The sequence below is a fragment of the Rattus norvegicus genome, chromosome 4 (genome assembly GCF_021556685.1).
Source record: "Rattus norvegicus strain SHRSP/BbbUtx chromosome 4, alternate assembly SHRSP_T2T, whole genome shotgun sequence".
Lineage (NCBI taxonomy): Eukaryota > Metazoa > Chordata > Mammalia > Rodentia > Muridae > Rattus > Rattus norvegicus.
The window spans coordinates 25,826,362-25,850,420 of NC_141537.1; the positions used below are offsets into that span (position 1 = coordinate 25,826,362).

Below are 24,059 nucleotides of genomic sequence, written 5' to 3' on the forward strand. Positions count from 1 at the left end.
GTCCTACAAATTAATTCACCCACTTATATTCAGCTCCATTCAACAAAATATTTTAAGGCACTAGGCTGTAATCCTTTAAATGACAGGAACAGTTCCAGATCAGTCTAGACTAGGTAGCAAGACCCTGTCTCAATAAAATAAAATAAAATAAATAATAAAATAAAGAACAGTAACGATACTTTGAGAATCTGCTGTGTGCTCAGTAACTATCCACTAGAGTAGCCCAGTAATTATGGACCTTGGCCAACAACCCCTAAAGACAGTCTTTGATGTTATAATACCAAACTTGAAGTACAGGCAATCAGAATCCCTAAAGTCATTCTGGGAAATATATAATTTATAAATTTATAATTCTGGGAAAAATAAAGACTCTGAATACTAGTATATTTTTTAAAAGTACAGTTATTTGGGAAACAAGAGGACATGCTATAGGCAACTTTTTATACTAAATATATACTAAAATAGACAACATACATATTTTGAAATTACATTCACTTCCTATGCTGCCATGGTGCTTGGGGTGGGGAAGAAGCATTTAGAACACACACAAACACACACACACACACACACACACACACACACACACACACACATATGTTTTTGCTGAGGACCTAGGTTTGTTTCCCAGCATCTACATGGTGGGTCACAAACATTTCTAATGCCAGTTGGAGATAAGTGACATATTTCAAAGCATTTTAGTATCTGTGTGCATGTGTTTGTGTGTGTGTGTGTGTGTGTGTGTGTGTGTGTGTGTGTCTGCATGTGCTTGCCAAGTAGGCCAGAAAGGGTGTGAATTTCCTTAGATATGGAGTTACAAGGAACCGTGAGCCACCCAACCATTTGTGCTGGGAACCAAACTCAGGTCCTTTACAAGAGTAAAGAGCCGCCTTAATTGCTCAATCATCTCTCCAAGTTCCTAAACAACATATTTTGAAGCTAAATTTTTTTTGTTGTTTCTGAAGTCCATAGCCACATTTCTTCACAGAATTAAAATTTCTACTCCTGATCCAAGAGCCTCTTTCCTTGGGAAATGCAATTTTCAAAATATGGCCTTTGTAGCAGTTTGAATGAAAATGGCCCCATAGGCCCATAGGGAATGGTACTATTAGGAGCTACTGGAGCCTTGTTGGAGGAAGTGTGTCACTAGGGGGCAGCTTTGAGGGTGCAGATGCTTAAGCCAGACCCAGTGTCACTCTCTTCCTGCTGCTTTGCCAATCTAGATGTAGAATTCCCAGCTATCTCTCCAATACCATATCCGCCAGCATGCCACCATAGCTCCCAACATGGCAATAATTTATTAAACACCTGAACTGTAAGACAGCCCCCAATTAAAGTGGACTATCAACAGCAATAGAAGCCCTAACTAAGGCAGCCTTCGATGTCCCCAAATTTGTCATCTTTACCTTTTGAGATTAAAATTGGGAGATTATAGATGAGATGTTCTGGTCACTTGGATTGTGTCTCTTAGGCTTGTGGTCAGTACCATGTCAGCCCATAAGCAAGGGCACAGTCTTGAAGCTGAAGTAAAAGACAGACCAAATACATGGTCACCATGAAGGGGAAGGAGAATGTACAGGCACAAGCTTTACAGTTGATGGCATTCGACCTCATGCCCAATGCCATCATCTAGAAGCTGTGTGGCCTTGGACGAGTTGCCTAGCCTTGCTAGAACCCCTTCCTGTATAAAGGCTGAACATGAAGGTCCTGCATAGTGAATGCTACATGCTTTCAGCCCTAGCATTCGACGGGCAGAGCCACTTGAATGTAATAAATAGAAATATGTCACTTTAAAGTATTGACATGAATACATTCCTGGAGCCAGCCAGCCAGTCAGTGGGAAAACCATGCCTCAGGGAGTGAGGATGACTATAGGAAAGGTGGAAAGAAGATGACGCAAGAGACAGATATGGGAGGGCTGCTGGTCAATGCCATGCCAGCAGTGAGTTTATTTCCTCGGGGTCTTTGAAAGGCAACAGAAAGCATGACCAATTCCAGGACGTTCAACAGTGACCACAAATGCTTACATGGCCAGTTTATGGTACACAGTATCTGTTTGACTGAGGCCATTTCCTTCAGGCTTGGACAGTCTCTTAAGGATGTATGTGTAAGGGCAAATGCATAAGCAGAGGACCTTGGAAGGATATAAAGCACATCCTATCTAAAACCAAAGATGTCGGCAGACTCCTTCATGAGTAATCACAAGCAAGAAGTCAGCAAATGCTAACTCCAGCTGTGCTTCCCACGTCTCCCTTTTTTATCTGTACAAGCCAAACTGTCTCAGCTATTGGCACGGAAAGACTGTGCCTGTCTTTGGCATCCCATCTAGGAGTGTGGACCTTACCTGTCATTGGTGCATGAATCCTAGCATCCATGCCCTGTCTTAGGTTGATCCACCACTGAGAGAATCTTACCCATCTTTTTTATCTATAAGGTGCACTTTATCAGCCATAGAGCGGGAAGTTGTGCCTGTCTTAGGTTGCCATCCAAAACAGCTCTCACCTGCCGTTGACACTGGAATAATCTTGTATCTGAGGTCTGTCTTAGGTTGAGAAGCTTTTCAAGGCAATCTTGCCCATCACTGACTACCAACTTCTTCTGGAGGAGATGTTGGAGCTTGAACTTATGTGACTCCGCTTTGACATCTGTGAAAGCTCTGGTGATTCCTCTCAAAAGAACAGGTAACAGATATTCCATAAAGAGGATCACAAAGCCAAGTCCTGCTGTGCCCAATTAGAGAGATGTAAATGAGAGCCATGAATCAAAATTGGCCTGCATTTTTTTTTCAGAACGTCATTGGCAATGCCAGCAGCATCAAAACACTAAAGCTTTGCATTTCTTAAGCTTACAAGGTCCCAATTCAGGGCTAACAAACCTAAAGAACTATTAGTATTATGCCAAATATGTGGGTTGCTGTCCATATGCAGGGGAGGGCAGGTGAAATATAAGACAAGAGTCTGTGATCAGACAATGAGAAAGGAAAGGCGGGGCTGAGAGTTTCAGAGAGAGAGGACAGAGGACAGACAGAAGGACAGAGGAAGAAGACCAACCAGATCCACCTGGCTTGAAATAGTCACAGGTTGCTATAAATAGCATAGAAGGGATATAATAATGTAGGATAATTTGTCCAATCTAGGTGAGAAGCTTTTATCAATGCCAATTGGTTCTGAGTTCATCGTGTGGCCATTTTGTGTGTTGAGAATTTATTGTTATAAGTCTAACTGATAAATAACAAGCCTCTAGAGTTTTGATTTTACTGGGCTACAAGGACTTGTGACAGAAAGCCTTAGGTGGCAAATGACTGGGAAGATATGAGTGGTTAGGTAGCAAGCAAACCACAGGAACAGGTGCTTGCAGCTCTCAATGGGGGAGGGGAACCACATTATTAGAGCATAGCCTGCAATAGCATGGATTTTTTGTTTTAGTTATTACACACAACTCAGATACTTTGAAGGTGCCTTTTTACTCTGGTCCTATTATGCTGACTCTAATTATACATTTTTGGAGTAATACTGAAAAAGCCAGAGTTGGGGTCAAGCCAAGGCCAGTGGGAAAATTCCACCACAAACCTCTGAGCACAGAAAAACCCCTCCCTTTCAGTAGGAGTAAAGTTAGTTTAGTTCCTGGAACAGCCACAAGCCAAACTGTCAAACAAAGCTACCTGTGACTCCCAACTGACCCCTTCCCCCCAACTCCCAACCATCCTCCTCCTTGGAAAGTTCAGAACAGTCCACTGACCACAAGTCAGCTTGGAGGTCACTTTGCCCCATCAATAGTACCCTGCCTAGTTACCATTGTTTGGATTCTGCCCCACTTGTTTGCAAGGTATATAACTCCCCATTAGAGTCTGCTCAGGGTCGTCTCCTCTTGAAGTGGGATGACCCGGACATGTCAGAATTAAACTCCTCTTGCTTTTGCATCAATAACTGCCTCTGTGAGTCTCACTCAAGAGGTCCTGGAAGAGGTTCAATTTGGACCTCACAATACAAGTCCTTAGATATGAAGCACGACATTCCAAATGGCTTCTTACTTTCATTCCCCATACCTCATCTCCCATGATCTGCAGAATATCATTGTTTTACTGATGTGAACAGACACCATGACCAAGGCAACTCTTAAAAGGACAACATTTAATTGGGGCTGACTCACAGGTTCAGAGGTTCAGTCCATTATCTTCAAGGTGGGAGCATGGCAGGCATGGTGCAGGAGGAGCTGAGAGTTCTACATCTTCATCTGAAGGCTGCTAGCAGAATACTCAAGGAAGCTAGGATGAGGGTCTTCAAGTCCACACCCACAGTAACACATCTACTCCAACAAGGCTACACTTTCTAATAGTGCCACTCCCTGGACCAAATATATACAAACCATCACAATCATATAATGTATTTATCTTTTGATTTAGCCATCTATCCAAATCCTCTTGTAAGCTCATGCCATTGTTACATTTCAGCAAGATGATCAACAAAGCTAACTGTACCTCTTGTGCAAAAGCTAGTCCAAAAGTAGTAGCACTATCTATACTAAATACTACAGCAAGAATTCTAGCAATGATCAATACAACCATTCCCTTAGGTCTACTCAAATATTTTTGAATTTGATCCAATATTTATAAGCCTCTATCTGAATCCCAAGGTTTTCAAACATTAACTGGGAAGCACAACAAATGAAGGTTGATGAAATACCATTAACGGAAATTCCTTGGACAATGTCAGATACACAATTAGTCAAATTGTAGCCATAGCAAATTGCATTGAATTTGGACTCACATAATTCCTAACAGTGTAATTGTCACAGATTACATTAAACAAATCTCCAGACACAAGAACTTTCATTTGCCCAATCATCAACACCTAAGGAAACACATACGTCATTACAAAACCTGACATCATTACAAAACCTGACAATGGACATGGGCTTGCTTTCAGAATGTATGCAATGGGGATTCCTTTTAGAACTAGCATTTCAGCCTGTAGAGTAGGACAATGGATGTCCTATCTCTCTTCTGTATCTACTTCCTGATAACATTAAGATGTTGCAAAGGGACCCAGGATGGCTGAAATGCTAATAAAAGTCTGGACAATGGGACATTTATCAAAAACTTACAATTAGCTGATCCAGATGAAGGACAGCAGTCACATTGGCTGGACTGGATGACATCAGCCTTCAGCAAGTCCATAATTCAGCAGCTTCACAGGTGATCCCTGGACAGAGTCTGTCAGCCAAGTGAAAATATGCTGAGACAAATATAGACTAGGAACAGAAATTAAAATTGTCTAGCAATTGGGGAAGGTAAGAAATCCCAAGACTAAGGGGGAAATCCCATTTTAAGAACAGGCAAATGTACTTATCTAGAGTCCATTTGATCCGTGACAAGTGGGTCCAAGTCTTAGAACTCTTGATTCTCTTAAGTTTATATGAACTTTAGTTTACAAAAAGTTGTACATTAACACTTACCATTGTATTGAAATCCATATTTTAGAAATATAGTTAACAGGTGCTTGTAAGACAACAGTAGACTCAGGCCTTCGAGACCTAGTAAAAGCTATAGGTTAGGATTAAAAGACATGAAACATTTGTTCCTCAATCCAGAGGGCTGGATACACAGATTGATAGAGATGTTTTTAGCATGATGAAAAGTATCTTTAAGTTTATATGCACAAGGAAACCAAAGGGAAGCTTGTGAGTAAATTTTAAACTGCCAATGTTCTATCAGCTTATCAGAACTTCATTGATCAGTGTTAAAATTCTGAGATTTGAAATACCAGTAGCATGTGAGGGAATATGAAACATTTTCCATTTCTCCCTCTTTTTTATATACCTTAAATCATTTCCTACACCTCTAATAACTTCCATTTATATGCCTTAAAATTATGTTCTTAGACCCCGCAATATTTATAGCTTGCATTTACCAGCTTTAAGCATCTTCCATCTATCTGAAGTACTTTATATTCTAAACCACCATCCAAATTCTTTTACATGCTCTAGTCTTCATCACTTGCATTTATCAATCTTAAACATTTCCCATGAACTTTTTTTTCTCGGTTCCTAACCTGGCTGAGTTGGATCATAACTCACCCAAGCTGGAGCTTGCGAGTCTGCTGTGCTGTCCAGCGCTGCCCACAGCGCTCTGTGCCTTCTTGCCTCTGTTGCTGCTCTGAGTCCTCCCTCCAGTCCATGCTGGCTCCTCCGTCCACACATGTCGTTCCCATCCCTGTGTCCTGCTGCTGCCTCCACCTCCTGCCCCTCTGGAGGCTGGCGGGCACTCCAGTGGCGAGGCCAGTGATTGGCAGTCACTGGGCACCCTCCTGTCTTGGTGGTGAGCATCGACACCTGGCTCAGGGGCTGCTTACTTCACTTTCCTTCTCCAAAACCCACTTCTCTCTCCCTGCTCTATTCAGGGGCCAAAGACTAAAAGTATCTACAAGTATTTTACCTACTCCATGCACATCATAATAGTTTTGAAGTCTTTCTCCAACTTTCTTCCAGATTGCTATACTTACTCTACCTTCCTCAGGAAACCAAGGCCAAACTTTTTCTACGAAAATCTAAAAAGATAGGTAATTACTGCCCTGTTTTAGAGAGTCATATTCATTTAGGATTTGTACAAAAAGCATATGTCTGTTTTCACTTCTCCCTTTTCATGTTTCTTTTCTAATTTTTTCTATATCTATTGCTTTTTCTGAGCTCCCTTACTTGTTCTAAGCTCTCTTTTCTATGTCTTCCTATATCTTTTAGTTGTAAAAGTTACTCAACACTGCCAACACTTTCACTTTTCCAAAGCACTCCATCCACTTCTAGCAATGTCCTTCACTGTGTCCCCAGTAGCCAAACCTTCATACTGGGTGGGCACCACCTGGAGCCAGCCACCATGAGGATGATTATAGGAAAGGCAGAAAGAATCTTCTGCAAGAAGACGCAAGAGATGGATATGGGAGGGCTGCTGGTCAATACCACGCCATCAGCAAGTTTACTTTCTCAGTATCTTTCAAGGGCAAGCAACAGAAAGCATGAACAGTTCAGGATGTTAAACAGTGATCACAAATGCTTACATGGCTAGATATGATACACAGTATCTATGCTTGACGAAGGCCATTCCCTTCAGGCTTGGACAGTCTCTCAAGGATGTGTGCATGAGCAGAGGAACTTGGCAAGATTTAAAGCACGTCTTAGCTAAAAACAAAGACAGAGGTTGGCAGACTCCTTCATGATTAACCACAAGCAAGAAGTCAGCCAAAGTTAACTCCAAAAGTTTGCCCCACAATACATAATGCACTAAAAAAAATAGTAGGTTTCAAAACAGTGCTTGTCATACATGGTGACAAGCGCTATAATCTGATGTTAAAATCCTTTCCCTGCTGAGATATACACAATGTCTAACCCCGCCTCCTGATGTCCCAATGATAAAACAAGCTACAATTCTACCAAAGCTTTCCTAGGAAACCAATGAGTTTATTAGGTCTCTAAAATGGATGAGGGGTTATGAACAAAAGAGCATAAATGACCCTGATGTAGCCACAATGGATGAAAGGTCTGCACTGAGTAGAGATGATGGCTTCCCCGTGGCTATGAAAATGGAGCCTCCTTCCTCTCCTTCTTCCCCACCTATATCCTCTAACCTTTCCCTCATGAGTTCTACCTAATCCATGTACAAATGGGGAAGAATCATATACAATTGTGTGGGAGAGATGACTGGTTACTCAGGTGAGGATCTCAAGACCCTCTCCACACCATTGCTTCTTTGATGTCAACTGTGGGATGATGTCATACAGGTGAGGCAGATACAAGACAGAATGAGGCCTGTCATTGGATGAGAAGGAAGGATGGGTGGGAGAAAAGTTTGAGGGAAGAGGAGAGACTGGGACGGGAAGGAGGAGGAGACAGGAGGAGACTGGGAGAGTAGCCCCAGAGAGACAATGGAGGCTGACATTAAGATTTCACGCTGTACCTTTACAGGTTGTTATGAATGTTCTTTTTTTTTTCTTTTTTTCGGAGCTGGGGACCGAACCCAGGGCCTTGAGCTTCCTAGGTAAGCGCTCTACCACTGAGCTAAATCCCCAGCCCTGTTATGAATATTCTTAAGGGATGGATGTGTACAGGGCTTTGTATATTTAGGTGGGCAATTATTTCTTATCAATTGGATCAGAGGTTATTGTGTTGTGTGTTCTTTCATGTGCAGATTTAAATGTAAGAGAGTGTACGGTGGCTAGAGACACTGGGCCACCACAGAGTTGGTGTATTTCTGGCAAGATATCTAGCAGATATCTTGGGGCATTGTGGTGCCAGAGCTAGTGGGAAGTAAAAGGCAACATTTTATTTTTATAATTTTGCAACAGCAGTCAACAAGCCCAGCTTTGGCAGTCTTTTGTAGATTCTGCTAATCTGGCTTAGGGTGGTAGTCCTAAAAAGTGTGTGCATGATGGCATGTGTGAAGGATGTCCACTGGCTTCAAGTGACAGGGGAAAAGCCTTGTGAGAGAAGGATTCTAAATCAAGACTCCAAAGAAGAATATGAAGCAAGCCAAGAAGAGCAAGAAGGAAGGGCGTCAAAGCCAGATCCTGTGGGCTTGGGAAAAAGGTTGACTCAGAGGCGGTGACCTCACTCCATTGATAATTTTTCCTCTGGGTCACCAATGTTTCTAAATGCTACTTCTTTTTTCCCTTTAAACTCCAGTTTCTCATGGTGTCTACTCCTCCCACACTTTCCCATTTGGCTTTCACTTGTTTGGGTGATAGAGTTGGGAGAAGTGGACCCATATTATGGCTTCTCACTGTTGCCAGGCCCAATGTGATTTTCTACTTCAATTCACATTGTCTTAGTCATTGTTCTGTTGCTGTAAAGAGACCCCATGACCCAGGCAATGTTTGTAAAAGAAAGCATTTAATTGGGGACTTGCTTATAGTGTCAGAAGATAAGTCCATTATCATCATGGCATGGTGCCAGAGAGGTAGCTGAATGCTAGATCCTGACTCACAGGCAGAAGGCAGAGAAGGAAACCCAGGGCTTGGCCTGCCAGGCCTTTTAAAACCTGAAAGACAAGAGCTGGTGATGGTTCACCCCTTTAATCCCAGCATTCAAGAGGCAGATTTCTTAGTTCTAGGCAAGCCTTGGTCACACAGTTCCAGGACAGCCAGGGGGCTACACAGAGAAACCCTGACTTGAAATCTGAGCCTCCCTCCCTGACGAAAACTTCAAAGCCCACACTCTTTGACACAACTCCTCTCTCAAGGACACACCTATTCCAAAAAGGCCACACCGCCTAATCCTTCCAAACAGTGTAACCAATCAACTGAGAACCAAGCATTCAAATACATGAGCCTACAGGAGCCATTCTTATTCAAAGACACACACACACACACACACACACACACACACACACACACACACATGAACAAATTTTGTAATTGTCTTGGTTTTGGTGCTGAGGATAAAACCCAGGGCCTCTGGCTTAGCAAGCAAAAGGTTCTGCCACAGAGCTTCACCATTCTCCCTTCTCATAAAGAATTTTAATTAGCTCAGTACAGATTATGAACTGATTCTTAGGTGCATTAGCCATCCCATACCCACCCCCACCAGACAATGTCAGGGATCAGGTAGAACATTATCTTTTAAATTTGACTCCTTTCGGCACATGACGGCAGAATGTTGGAAGGCAGAGAATGGATGTCAATGGCAGGATGAGCAGTGTCTTAGCACTCAGTGTGGTGTTAGTGTGATAGCTCTCTCGAAGTATAGAATTTCTTCCCTATCAATGTTTATGGCATCACTACTCCCTCTAGCTTAGTTATTGAGGCAATAGAACTGCCCATCAAAAGAGGAACAGGTAAAGGAAATACACCCTATACGACACAAAGAATTATTTTTGGCTGTAAAGAAAAAGGAAGTTAAGCTATTTCAGTGCAAGTGGCAGCAACTGAAGATAAGTACCTGAAGTGAGTTGGGCCAGTTTGAGGAAGTATGGCCCTAGATTTCATGCAGATATATAAAGTCATGTATGTACAGCAGACAAGAAGGTAGAACTGAAACTATCTATGGGAATGAAAGCGACTGAGAGGAGGAAAATGGGAGGAGAAAGAAAAGGGGAATGGGGGATGGGATTATGCTGGAAGCATATTGTATGCTTGCATGAAAATTGTCCTTTCATGATTCCACTTAATACAGTAATAAAAACAAAGAAGACAGAAATTTGAGTCTCACCTTAGAGCTAATGAATTATATTTGCCCTTTACTAACTCTCCTGAAGAGTCAAATACACAAAGCTTGAAAAAAATCACTGACTTCATTGTTACACAATGGGTTAAGGTCACATAATCACCCTCCCCCATCCCCATCTGAGATACACAAACACCACCACTGCCACTGCCATGGTCATCACAACTTGCACTGCCACCACCACCTCAGCTCCTGGATTCTGGATCTGCATCCTGATTCTTGATCCGCACCCTGTCTCTGATGTGTGTTTTGCCCGTTTTGAACTTTGTCAACACCCAGCATACAGCATGTCTTCTGTGTAGTCTTCCCAGCTCTCGCTCTTACCCACATCAGTCTGTCCTTTGGTGGTACTGAAAGCCACACTGGGTTTCACTTTCTTCTGATTGAGATTCTGTGTTCTGTCACTGAGTTTTCTCTCCCCCACAAGTCTTCAGTTCCTTTTTCTATTTGCACTGCTACAAGTGCTCGTAAAGTCTCCTGTAACAGTAACCCATCTCCTCAGCCTCTGTGGCCAGACAGCTAATAAAGATGAGGAGTTTAGCATTCTCCCGATCACACAGCCAGCTTCAACTGTGTGCTGAAAAACACATGGAATTCCTGTGTTGCCTAGGCAACTCTTCCTTTCAGCTATCCCGATGGAAAAAAAACACAACCCTCGCCTCAAAGTGATCAAAGAGATAATTTATTCTGAAGCCAAATTTGAGTGACCTTGGTTTGGGAGCATGGATATAAGTCGCCCCCAAATTCCGTGTTCCACTGTGGAAGCTGTTTCATGAGAGAAAACAAAGAAAGCCACAAGTCAAGGCAAGTTTGAAGTGCATTTGATGGGTACATCAGAGAGGCAGGTACATACATACAGGGAACTCTCTCCTAGAGGGCTAAGGTGGGCTATCTGATGACATTCTTAGTTTCTAAGTTAATAGAGCTGCTAGATTCTAAGTGGATTTTGTCTATCCCTTACAAGATGCTAGTTCTGACACAGAGTTGAGTAAGGCGTGGCTATTCAGATGGCTAAGCCTGAGATAAGGTAATTAATTATCTGGGCCAGCAGCATTCCAACCTGTCCATGTTACTACAGTTCTAACCAGTCATTCAGACTTTGCAGACATAGATTCTTTCCAGGAATCTCACTGACACATCGAGCCTCTGGCCCCTTTCCATTCGGCAGATGACTCAGACACCTAATGGCCAAAAGAGGACTGAAGCCATCATATGGGAATCCCCTCAGTCCCCAACAACCTCTTTCCACCTCTCCTTCCATCTAATCAGAATAAAAGACGTGCCCACCCATCTCATATTTCTAGGTTCCATGGCATCTCACTATCACAGAAGTCTCACGCTGTAAATATTCTCTGTGACAAGACCTTTAAATGGGTTGTTTCAACCAAAACCAAGCAAAAACCTTTCACTGAGTTGTTGTCCTCTCAGATGCTACACGCTCTCTTTTCATCCTCTGTGGAACTCTTGATTATTTGCATAACCATCTTGTCCCTCTCAACCTTCCTTGAAAATGTACCTACCTAGTACAAGTTAAATATTAGACTTCAACTTTTCCTTGAAGCTGAGGGATGAGCTGAATGCTTAGGCCAAGGAGTCCTTAGGCAAGTCTGTTCAATCTCCTTGGGAGGTGTGTCTGGGTCATAAATTAACATCAGCTGTCAACCTAGACACCAACCTAGAGCCACTTGAAAAAAGGGAACCTCAACTAAACAGTTGCCCAGGTGAGACAGGCCTTTGGCCATGTCTGTGAGGGCACTTTTCTTACTTGCTAATTTATGTAGGGAGGCCGACTACACTGAATGAGGTGCCACCCCTAAGAAGGTAGAGGTGGACTGTGTGAAAAATGAAAAGTGGATGAGCAAGCCTAAGGGGGCAGGCCTGAGGGAGCAACCAGCCACCCTGAGAAAGCAAGCTTGAGGGAGCAGGCCTGAGGAGGACTACCCTAGAGGTACAGGCCTGAGAGGCAGGCCTGAGAGGGGCCAGCCTGAGGGGTAGGCTTGAGGGAGCAACCAGCCACCCTGAGAGAGCAAGCTTGAGGGAGCAGGCCTTGGGGGGTCGGGGGGAGGCCTGAGGGAGTAGGCCTAAGGGGGAGAAGCCCAAGGGAGCAGGCCTGAGTGGGACTATCTGGAGGTGTAGGCCTGAGAGGCAGGCCTGAGGGGGTCTAGTCTGAGGGTGTAGGCCTGGGGAGGAGAAGCCTGAGGGAGCAGGCATGAGGAGGACTAACCTGGGGGAGCAGGCCTGGAGCAGGTTGGGGGGTGGGGGAGAAGCCTGAGGAAGACTAGTCTGAGGGAAAAGGCCTAAGAGAGACCAGCCTGAAGGATCAGGCCTGAGGGGCAGGTTTGTCGGGGACTAGCCTGAGGGTGCAAGCCTTTGGGAGAAGGCCTGGTGGTGGTGGTGGTGGTGGTGGTGGTGGTGGTGGTGGTGGTGGTGGTGGTGGTGTGTGTGTGTGTGTGTGTGTGTGTGTGTGTTGGTGGGGGGAGGTGCTGTGCAGGCAGGCCTGTAAACAGTCTTCCTCTATGATTTGTTTTTTTTCTCCCCAGTTACTGTTTGGATTCCTGTTGTTTTCCTGTATGATGAACTAAAACATGGAAGTGTAAGCCAAATAAACCCTTTCCTCCCTCAACTTGGTGATGGCCAAAAAGTTTTATTACAGCAAAAGAAAATCAAGCTAGGGCAATCAGAAACATGCTCTCTTTGGTGAAATAAAAAGGCTATCTGAGGAGAATTGTCACGTGAGAACATGATGTCTGCACATGATTTCAACATCTTATAATCATGAGAGACTTTCAAGAGTATCCTAGAGAAGTCATCTAGTCTAAAACTGTGACCTGCATTCCTCTGGCTTCCAGTTTTATGATGTGTGTGTGCATGTGTGTATGCATGTGTGTGTGTGTGCATGTGTGTGCATGTGTGTGTGCATGTGTGTGTCTGTGTGTGCATGTCTGTGTGCATGTGTGTGTATGTATATGTGTGTGCATGTGTGTGCATGTGTGTGCATGTGTGTGTGCATGTGTGTGCATGTCTGTGTGCATGTGTGTGTATGTATATGTGTGTGCATGTGTGTGTGCATGTGTGTGTGCATGTGTGTGTGTATGTGTGTTATATAGGAGAGTTTCTTTAGATAAGTCATCTCTATTACTTAAGTATGCTTATGAATATAGCTACAAACATTGATAATATTTTTAAAGTCAAAATTTCTATTAAAAGATATGTACAGAACTATAGACTATCTCTACTTCCTTATTTTCTGTAGTTGCCTGAGATGATCAGAGTCAGGTGTATTTGCATGGTCCCATAAGTATCCTCCCATGAGAACTACAGCAGACATAAATGCCAATACCAGGGTACACGCATTTAGGCCTCCTCGAGTCTGGACGATTGGCAGGCAGCACTTTGCATTACCTTTTATTGCAGGTCTTTCCATCTTCTCTGTCTATCTCTTCAGTGTCCTCCCACAGGGCCCTGCACCTTGACTCTTTCCACTACCTACTCTGCTGAGTCGATCATACATACCGCAGACATACATGCTTGGACCCCAACAGCCTGGCAGGAAACATACAATATGTAAAACACTTTTAGAAATGAACACAAATAACTATTCATCTCAGGTGAGACTTAACCTGAGTTCCCGTTTTCCCTGAACAGCTGCCTTGGTAGAGAGCAGTGGCTTGAGATTCTGAACATTAAACTATTTGGCAAGGTATTTAGTAGCCTAAGGCCACGCGTCAGATCTATGAAATCGAAACTGCTGGAGATAATGCTCAAACATCAGTATTTTTAGAAGCTCCCTAAACACTTCTTATTTGTGGCCCAAATAGAGAGCTACTGGTTAAAGCTGAACTTCTATTGACTGTGGATCCCAGGTCATCCTCAGGCAAGGCAGTGGTATAGACTGAACCGTGGTGAATTGAACTTGTCCTAGAACATTCTTATGTCAACCTGACACCCACTGGAGTCTTCTGAGAGGAGAGAAACTCAGTTGAAAAGAAGACAGCTGGGGCTGGGGATTTAGCTCAGTGGTAGAGCGCTTACCTAGGAAGCGCAAGGCCCTGGGTTCGGTCCCTAGCTCCGAAAAAAAGAACCAAAAAAAAAAAGAAAAGAAAAGAAAAGAAGACAGCCATAAGATCTGACTGTAGACCCACTGGTAGGACATTTAAATTAGTGATTGATGTGGGAGGGCTCAGTCCATTATGGGTGTGGCCATCCCTCAGTTCTGCAAGAGTTCAGGCTGAACAAGCCAGTGAGCAGCATCCCTCCGTGGCCTCTGCATCAGCTCCAGCCTCTAGAAGAAACATGACCTTCTGCCCTGACTTCTTTCGGTGATGAATTATGATACGGAATGTAAACAAAACAAAACCTTTCCATGTCAGGTTGCTTTGATCATGGTGTTTTACCACAGAAACGGAAATCCTGACTAAGACACCACCCTCTGTTACTCAGCTGACAGGAGTCTTCTTTGTAGTGCTAATGTTAGGTAACTGCTCTATTACATTTCTGCACCTCTAGTAATCTGCTTTTTATTTATGTGAGACTAATACTAATTACCCTATAGAATTTTGTGAGAATTTAAAAAAAAAGAAACTGCTTGCATATAGTTAACACTGTACATTACACAAACAATGTATGAATCTAGTAAAATGAGCCTATGACCATTCTAATAAAATGGAGAAAATTTCATTTAATGCTATAGGGAGAAAGTGGACAAAGTACAAAATTCATTAACTTGCTAGGTCCAAATATCCAGAACGTTGTCTTGAGCTGAACGATAGGTTTCTGGTGGTTAGATAAAAGCCAGCGTTTCTCAGGAACTCGTGAAGCTGGTTCTATCAAAGGTCTATCAAAGGGGGTCATTTCCCTTGCCTCTGGCAGGAAGGACATATGGCTATGTGTCCTTCTGTATATCAACACATCAAAGCCTATGCTGGTCTCCAGGCTCCCTCAGCATCACAGTGAATACCTGTGAAGCATTTCAAAGTCGGCACTAACACCTTGGTCCTTTCCACTGCACAGCAGCTTATCTTCCTTATAGCCTTCATGACCTTTCCACCCAGACCTTCTCTCCATCGAACTCCTGCTAGCCTCTCTGTCTCTTGCTATCCCCCTCCCCCTCCTCTTTCCCCCCCCTCCCCCTCCTCTTTCCCCACCCCTCCCCCTCCTCTTTCCCCACCCCTCCCCCTCCCTGTCCCCACATGCTCTGCTCTGGATCTCTTTATCATTACCTCTGTCCTCTCTCACTCTCCCAATCCCCCAGCCCTGGTCATATCCACTTTGCTTTCTCTTTGTTCTGAACTCTTCTAGATACCTCTGGCTATTTTCTTCTCTCTCTTACAATGAAAACCTTCCCTTAATAATGGAGTGGTCAGGTCAGCTCAGCATTTTCTCTACTGCATGAATATATATGTATATATATATGTGTGTGTGTGTGTGTGTGTGTGTGTGTGTGTGTGTGTGTATGATAAACAAAAAAAGCATGCTTAGTCTGTGTTATTAGTTTACAGCATATTGCTTTTAAATGCCTCTGAGTTTCCTGGGCCATATAGGATCTATTGTTCTAAGCAGCTGACTCTTGGTGAGCACATAGGCAACATCAGCATGGGCACTGGTCACCAAGAAAAGCAAGTCATGGTTAGACATACACAACTCCCAGAATGAGCGAACATGTGTTCACACTTGCATGATGAAGCCTCCATAAAAGTCCTAAGAGGAGTTCTACTTCAAACCTATCCCATGTGTCTATCCCAGCTGCCCGCCCAACTCCACGGTGGGCAGAGGTTCTGTATGCTGGACCCTTGCAGACTAAGTACCTCTTCTTCATAAAGGCATTCGTCTGTGTAACATCAATGGCAAGTAGTCAAGGGCAAGAGTAGTTAGAAACTGGAACTGGAGTAGTTAGAAATAAAGACCGGAAGGAAGAGGCTGTTCTCAAAGTCAGACCAGGAAAGGGAACAGGTAGAGTGAAAGGAATAATCAGAACCCAATGCCTGTCAGTGCCAAGGGATAAACAGGGTTGGGGAAGATCAACTGGCCACAGGAAATCTGTTCTCTTCTGTTGCTTTTTATTATTGTGTTTTGTGGTGGTGGTAGTGGTGGGTGGTAGTGGGTAGTGGCGGTGGTGGTGGTGGTGATGTGTTTTTGTTTCTTGAGACAGGTTCTTAAATGGCCCAGGCTGCCTTTGAACTCACCATGTAGTTGAAGATGACCTTGAGTTTCTGATTCTTCTGCCTCTACCTCCCTAGTGCATGGACTTCCACTTCCTCAGACATGCACTTCCACTCCCGGTTTTATAAGACAGTTCTGGAGATCAAGCCCAGGACTTCATGCATGCTAGGCTAGGACTCTCCCAAGTAAGCCATCACTCCAGCCGACCACACAAAAGCTTGACTGGTGCCTGAACTATATCAAGCAGTTGGATACTGGCAGGGTCACACTCAGAGCAGAACTGTTCTGCTCCTGGTGTTGAAGAATGCAGGGCTTGCAAACCTGGAAAAGTGCCGGAGGTTTGCCAACCTGTCCTGGCTCACCTACCTGCTGTGTCTCTTCCAAAGGCAACATTGTCTCGAAGCATTTCTGCACTGATTGTGACCTACCGCAGCCTTGCTCAGCAGACCCCAGGAAATAGGATAAGGTAAATATCAGCATTGCAACAACCTATACATACACACACTTTGTGTGCACCTGAAGGCAGGCGGGACTGGGAGAGCCTCCCACACAGCCTTGAAAGTAATATAGCCTGGTTGGGAAAAGCAAGTCAATCACTTTTGTTTTCAGTGCTGGTAGTCAAGCCAGTGCTAGGTAACTGCTCCACCACCACCAGCTCAATAATGGGAAGATTCCAATCTGGTTTGATCTGGGAGGGTCTGCTTGGGTGGTCGTTTCTTCATCTCTAGGAGGAAAGGTTATGATTACCTGGCCAGATGTAAAGTGCAAACAGGCTATGGGAATAGAGGGACTAATCTGTATGGGGTAGAGTATGGCAAACCCTTTCTAGCATCTCCATGGGCACCGAGCAAAGCTAAGACTCAGTGGTATCCTGTTACTGCAGACTGATACTGCAGACTCTCCTGGCCTTTCTCTCTGAGGCAGACAAATAGCAAGAACTAAAACCCTGAACACTTCTCAGAGCTGTTCACAGAGCAAGAAAAGGCCCTTCTTTCCCGAGGAAGTTGTACGAGTGAAATAGATCACAGTAGGTGAGCTGTGGTTTTATTCTCTGAATTGCTACTCACTAGAACAGCCTCAAAGGATGAAAGGCAGTTAAAAAACATTTAGTGGCTGATTTTTTTTTAAAATACTAGATTTTTTAAAATGTATTCATTGAAGACAGTCCCCTTGTCAACCATATTGAAAAGATGCAGCTGGGTGCCATTCCAGCAAGTGAGTTCCTGGGGGAACTCCATTTGGGGTAAGCTAAGTCCTGGACTACGCTACAGAAAAGAATTTCAGGACGAGTCAGAGTAAAGCAAGGTCATTAAGTTTATTAGGTTAAGTGGTAGTACAGACTTCAAACTTCAGCACAGGCAGAGAGAGAGAGAGAGAGAGAGAGAGAGAGAGAGAGAGAGAGAGAGACAGAGACAGAGACAGAGACAGAGACAGAGACAGAGACAGAGATAGACAGGCAGAGACAGACAGACAGAGACAGTACACAGCAAGACATGGGTACAGGCCTCTTGCTCAAAGAGTGAAGTTTCACAGGATGGAAAATTAAGCTAACCTGGTGAGGTTTGTAAATGCAGTTGTAAGGGGTTTTGTGGGGAACGTTGTTTAAGATTTAGGAATGAGAGAATTCGTATAAAACTCAAGGGCAAGAACAAACTGGGTCTACAAGAGCATAGTTCATGCCTCTGGGAAAGAAGGCATCATTGTCTCTGCAGGAAATCTTGGTTTCATCAACTGTCTTCGAGGTTTTTGACTCTCAGCCAGGATGTCTGTCAGGCTGAGGGACTTCCCCATTTTCCCAGGTCCCCTTTGTCTCCTCTTTCTTTTCTGCCTTATTCTCAGATAATATCCAAATAGACTCTTGAATAGACCATTTAAGTAAGTCCTCTCCTTCCCTTCCTCTCGTCTGCTGTCCTCTGCCCTCCACTCTGTGCAGAGGGGTTTAAAGTCTCTTTCAAAAGCAAGCTCGCCATTATAATTCAGTGCTTTTACGCTGAAGCACAGTCAGGCCCAGCACGACTGCAGTGAAGCCCAAACCTGACAGCCTTGCCTTCCCACACAGTTACTCTCTAAATAGACGCAACAATGGAGCAATCACACATCTTTTCTTAGGATAATGCCACCTGTTTATTTTTAAGATGAGAAGGAATACAACCTTATCGCTTAAAAAATAATGTTCATAATGAAATAAAAGTGAATAGGAAGAAGTAAATGGCGCTGCTTACCTAATACTGCGATGTTCAACTGGGTCAAAGGGCAGAGAGGAAGAGTCTGCTGAGTGCTCACCTGTAAGTGAGACATCTATGTCACATCTCTGACCCCTGAGGCTCGAGGAAAGGTATGGACAGAGTAAGAAGGATGGTTCCGAAACAGTCTTCTAAGCATGACAGGCTGCTGCGGTCACGAACTCACAGCCTCTGTGGCTGCCTGCAGATGACCTGATGGGCAACGTAGCTCTTTGACTGTCTAAGTGTAGAGATATGGCAAAGGAGCACCCGAGAGGCCGGCTCTGTTGGTAAACAGCTCTATACTCAACCTCGAGGACCTGAATCCTGTTTCTTAGCTTCTCTAGAGAAGTGAGTGTGATGGTACATGCTTATCTCCTCTAGGAGGCAGGAGTTTCCTTGGTGTTCAATGGTGAAGCTTTCCAGGCTAATTAATGAACTCCAGGTCCAGTGAGAGATCCTCCTCCAAAACTCAAGATGGAGAACAATAGAGGAAGAAAAGTGCCATTGACCTCTAGGCTCCATACTTACACACACACACACACACACACACACACACACACACACACACACACATACACACACACACACAGACACAGAGAGAGACAGAGAGGGAGGGAGAGAGAGACAGAGAGAGACAGACACAGAGAGAGTCAGAGAGGGAGGGAGAGAGAGACAGAAACAGAGAGAGACAGAGAGAGACAGAGAGAGAACACCATGCACCACATATAAATACAGAAAAAGAAACCCAGAGTAAAAACTCAATATTTTGCCATCTTTAATAATGACTTTTTAGATAAAAATAAATAAGACATCACAAGACATTTTTCAAGGTCAGTTTGTTTCCCCCCCCTTAAGAACTCTTGAGATTTTAATTTTTAGGAATGCTATGAAGATTGGGAATAAAACAAATGCAGATTTTCTTGGGGTTGGAGAGATGGTTCAGTGGTTAATACCAGAGGCCTCTAGCTTCCTGTGCTCAGGGGCAAGTACTAGGGAAACCGGGAATGTTAAACATGTGGTGTTATCGCTCCAAAGGGAGAGATTCATACCTGGGTTTCTACCCAGAAGGCTGGTAGGAGAAGTGGTTAACAGTCCAGTGACTTCCGTCCTATCTGTGTGACCAGGGCACACCAGGTGTACTTCCAGACCTTTATCTTGAGTTTGTTCACCTCGGTCAGTGCTAAACTCCCTGAGCCTCTTGTCAGAAGCATTATTTACCTTGATCCTGCTTTCTCATAGACAGAACCTACCTTTCTGGAAGATGGCACTTGGACTTTACAAGAGTCTGTCCCCGCCAGCGGGGACCCAGTTATTCAGGGTCCCGAAGAGGCTTTCTACCTGTGGGCCAAAATGGGGGTGAAGAGAAGAAGGAGACCAAGCAAGATTCTGTTGTCAAGGTCTCGTTTATTGAGAGAAATGTACAGCATTTAAAGCTCTGAGGCAGGAATAGAAGCGGGAACTGAAGCTTAGGGTGGGGGACTTTGGGAAGTGCCCAAGGATATAAGGTGAATCACTACACTGCAAGATATCCTCCTATAACAAAGAGGCAACAGTCTTCCGGGGACATGTTCTTTGAAAAGGTCGAACCCTTCTTAGGAATCTGCTCAGGGACATCCGGTGTTTTGCTCAGGCTGAAACATCCTGTCATTGCTCCCAGGGTCTTCCTGGGAGAGGCTCTTAGTTCAACAATCTCAAGTCTGTATGGCAGTCATTTCAAGGTTAAACCTCTGTGGCCATGCAGGCCAGAGTCAAGTAGCCACCTTGAGTTATGCAGTCACAAAACGGCCAGGCCCAAATCCAATATGGCTCACTGCATCTCCCCCGTTATTCTTTTTTAAAAAAAGGACCATTAGGTGGAAGTAGTGGTCTGAGATAGATCAGACATGCCTCACAGAGTGCCCAGCTCGGCCATGGCAAGCCACTCTTGCAGTTAGGACTACACCCCAATGGCTAGGAATGAACTTATGCTGCAACACACCGTTCTGGGCTATACGTGTGTGTTATTGGGGGAGAAACTGGGCAGAGGAGCATTTGACCGGCCCGTACATTTAAACGGGGTGTAGCCACCTCTGTCTTAGGATCGACCTCTTGAACCCCAGCCTTATCTGTCATAGGATCACCTTGTCGCCCCCAAGGGACCATGTCTTAGATTGGTCAAGGGTCAGAGGAAGTTGCCCGTCCCTGAGGATAGCTACATTGGGTCATCTTCTCATTCCTCTTACTTGAGCCCAGGGGCGAAAGAGTAGGAGCCAGATGGCAGTAATATAAGAGATTGTGGAAATGAGCCTCTCCCGATAAGTAGTGGGCACCTCATCTGGTTCTCCTCAGCTGCTATGGCCATACCACCAAGGGCCTAGTCAAGCCTCTCCTGTATTAAAATTTAGAATTCCCAATTGTTAGCAACTACTCCAGAAAGTTCACCCACTGTGCTTGCCTAACAATAGATTGGGGGGCAGGTAACTCCAGACACTGCAGACCCAATGGCTGCAGCAGTAATGGCTGCTACAATAGCAGCGAAATGTCAAGGTCTTTCCCAGGACAGTTCAGGATCAGTCATTCTTCTCTGGAACAAGCAGCAGGCAACGGAACCATGTCTGAGATCTGCAGAACCAGGGCAGAGTTCGCCAGTCCACAGCAGCTTCCAGCAAGCAGCAGTGCACAGAGGGTCGGAGCGCAGGCCGAGGTGGGATGGGACACACGCAGTGGTAACACTGACTGCAGAAACGCCAAAATCTCTGTGATGACAAAAGATGAGGGGGAATCTTCCACCTTCCTCTCAGGGCAGAGGAATGACTTCAGGGACCTGAACCACAAGAGCTGAATCTTCATGCTCCCAGGATCAGCAAGTCTCACCAGGCACTCGGGCAGCTGGCACACTCCTGTAGCATCCTGTAGAAAAAACACAAAGATTCCCTCTTCCCCATATAAAATATCTGAACAGGATCATGCCAATATGTGGATCTTTCTATTTCACCTAGGCAGAAGTATGCCTAGTTGTAGGGTGTCATAAACACAGAGTGTTCCTTGGCATCCAAATTTTAAAATTGAAATAAAAGGAGCATATTTTAGCATACAGGGATAACTCCCCTTTTTTATTTATTAAAATATTGTTAAAATATTATTTATTAAGATAAGTCCTTGAGGATTAAATTGAGGACACTGAGCACTTGTATTTATATATTGACTTTTATACCAAATTATTGTCTCCAGCATTATTGTTTTGGATATATAAAGAATGAGATTTTTTTTTGACTAACTGTTCCTATGTAAGGCCTATAATCTGCCTGGTATCATTGTCCTCCCTTGCTAAGGGGTCCAGGCAATCCAGTTTGAGTTCTTAAATGGCCTATAAAGGAACAGTACTTAGTGCTCTTAACCACTAAGCCATCACTCCAGCCCCTCACCAGCTTTATTTACCTAAACATAAGCATCCAGATACTGTCGTACTAGAAATACCTGAGCTGGTAAGGTGAGGATGGGAGTTAAAAGTAAGCAAATGGAGTCTTCCTCTTTTTGTAAGGGAGTGTTATCAACTCCATTACCATTTTCAACGAGCTGGGTCTATGGTTTTGTTTAGTTGTCTGAGCCAGAGCACTGAAAGGACAGTGAGTTGTCAGACATTTACACAGAAATCATCACTCACTGATTTCAAGTAGAAAACCTGCCTCTAATATAGCATTAAGTAATTGTATAATTTGAGGGCTAGTAGTATCTAAAAAGGGAAACTTTTTTATCAACTGTAAACCATAAGCCATACATTGGCTATCAGTATATGAATTGAAAGCTTGATTTTTTTTTAATTTTAAAAACAGTGGCTACAGCACGTAATTTAATAATCTGTGCTGAAGCAGGGGAAACTGAAGAGAATAAACAAGTGATCCAATCATACATGTAGCCGTTTCATTAGATGAACCACCTATAATACAGTAAGCTCATTTCCTATGGGTTGCATGCACAAATTTATAGGAAGTACAAAAGCATGCAAAGAGTAAAATTACCAACTTTGCCTGAAAAACTTGTATATGTGATAGGCCAAATATCATTATTTTGTAATAACCAATTTAATTGCTGTTTGGAATAAGATATGTTTTACCAGGTTTCTTTTTTTTAAATACTTTCAAGACTCTAGCCTACAATTCTGTATTGACACAACTGAAGCTTTATCTCCATAAGCCTTGTGTTGCAGGGCAACAGCAGATGTCCTTGCAGCACCTAGCTGGACTCCGCCTTAAGATAGCCCTTAGTAATTTTCAACTCTCTTTTGTGTCTTACTAAGTCTTTAGAATCAGGATTCCAATCTGGACACTATCTGAACCTACACACAAAGGTCATGACTGCCTTTTAGAACTTCTAAACTTATACAGGTTGTGATCCCAGAGGCACAGTCCCAAGAAGTGTTAGGAGTACTAACATATGCAATGTGACATCATTTGCAATAGAAATCAAGCCTATCCCCACACCTATCCCAAAGGAACCCAGGGCAAACCTGAAATTCTAGTTTCTCGAGCACACTCAAGTGAGCATTATAGATTTCCTGTAACAGCCACTAACAAGCATCCCAAGTGGGATGGTGAGAAAACAAGAAGAGAGTCCAGAAAATAGAGGTCTGCTGAAGAGGGCAAAAGCATTTAGTCACATAGAAAGACAACCAAAATATTAACAGACAAAAAAAACCAAAAGTGCGCACAAAACAAAAATCAAGCGGCTGCCACAAGATTGCCACAAAACTGAGCTGATTCAGATGGGAGCTTCCATGAGCTCAGCAAAGACAGATGAACAGGAGCAGATTCCACATTACTCCTCCTTCCCAACCAGAATCTTCCCATTGTCAAAGTCACAAGCAACACAAAACAAAGACCTAAGACACACAGACAAAGACCACTCTGGAAATACAGACAGCCGGAAAGGCGGGTCTTTTCTCCAATCCATGAGAATGGCCGAATCCTCACCGGCACCCAGACGGGAATCTCCCAGGTGTCCCTGGGGTCCCTTCTTACCTCCTGGGACATCTCCCAGGGCAGCGCAATCGGTGAGTCCCTGGCACATCTACCGCTCACATTTGCGTCTCTCCTGAGACACGATCCTCCCTCTCAGCCTGAGATGGGAGCATCTGCAAAACCAGAACTCCAGAACTCCAGAACTCGAGAGCAACTACAGACCCAGACTTTAGCCGGCACAAAATACAAAGACACAAAGACACAGACACTACCTCCTGAATCGGAACCGCCTAGGATCCTTTTTCTTACATTAAGACATTTAAACACTTTCCAACCTTATTCCAACTATAGGAATTAATTTCTGCTCCTTCAATAATAAACCAAGGACAAGTTTCTCACACAAAGACAAAAAAAAATTCACTTAAAATTAACCAGGGACACTTTTCATCAATAAAACAAAAGAACTTGATTAAATCCTTTTTCTTAACTCTTAATCCTCTCTCCCTGAGTGAGCGCTTGATCTCTCCTATGA

The 24,059-nt window shown here is 43.9% G+C and overlaps 1 long non-coding RNA gene across 1 annotated transcript in view; it reads left to right on the forward strand.

Moving 5' to 3' along the window:
- The window catches only part of LOC148006238 (uncharacterized), a 901,378-nt gene that overhangs the window by 502,537 nt on the left and 374,782 nt on the right, over window positions 1-24,059 (forward strand). The gene's annotated exons all lie outside the window — the stretch shown is intronic.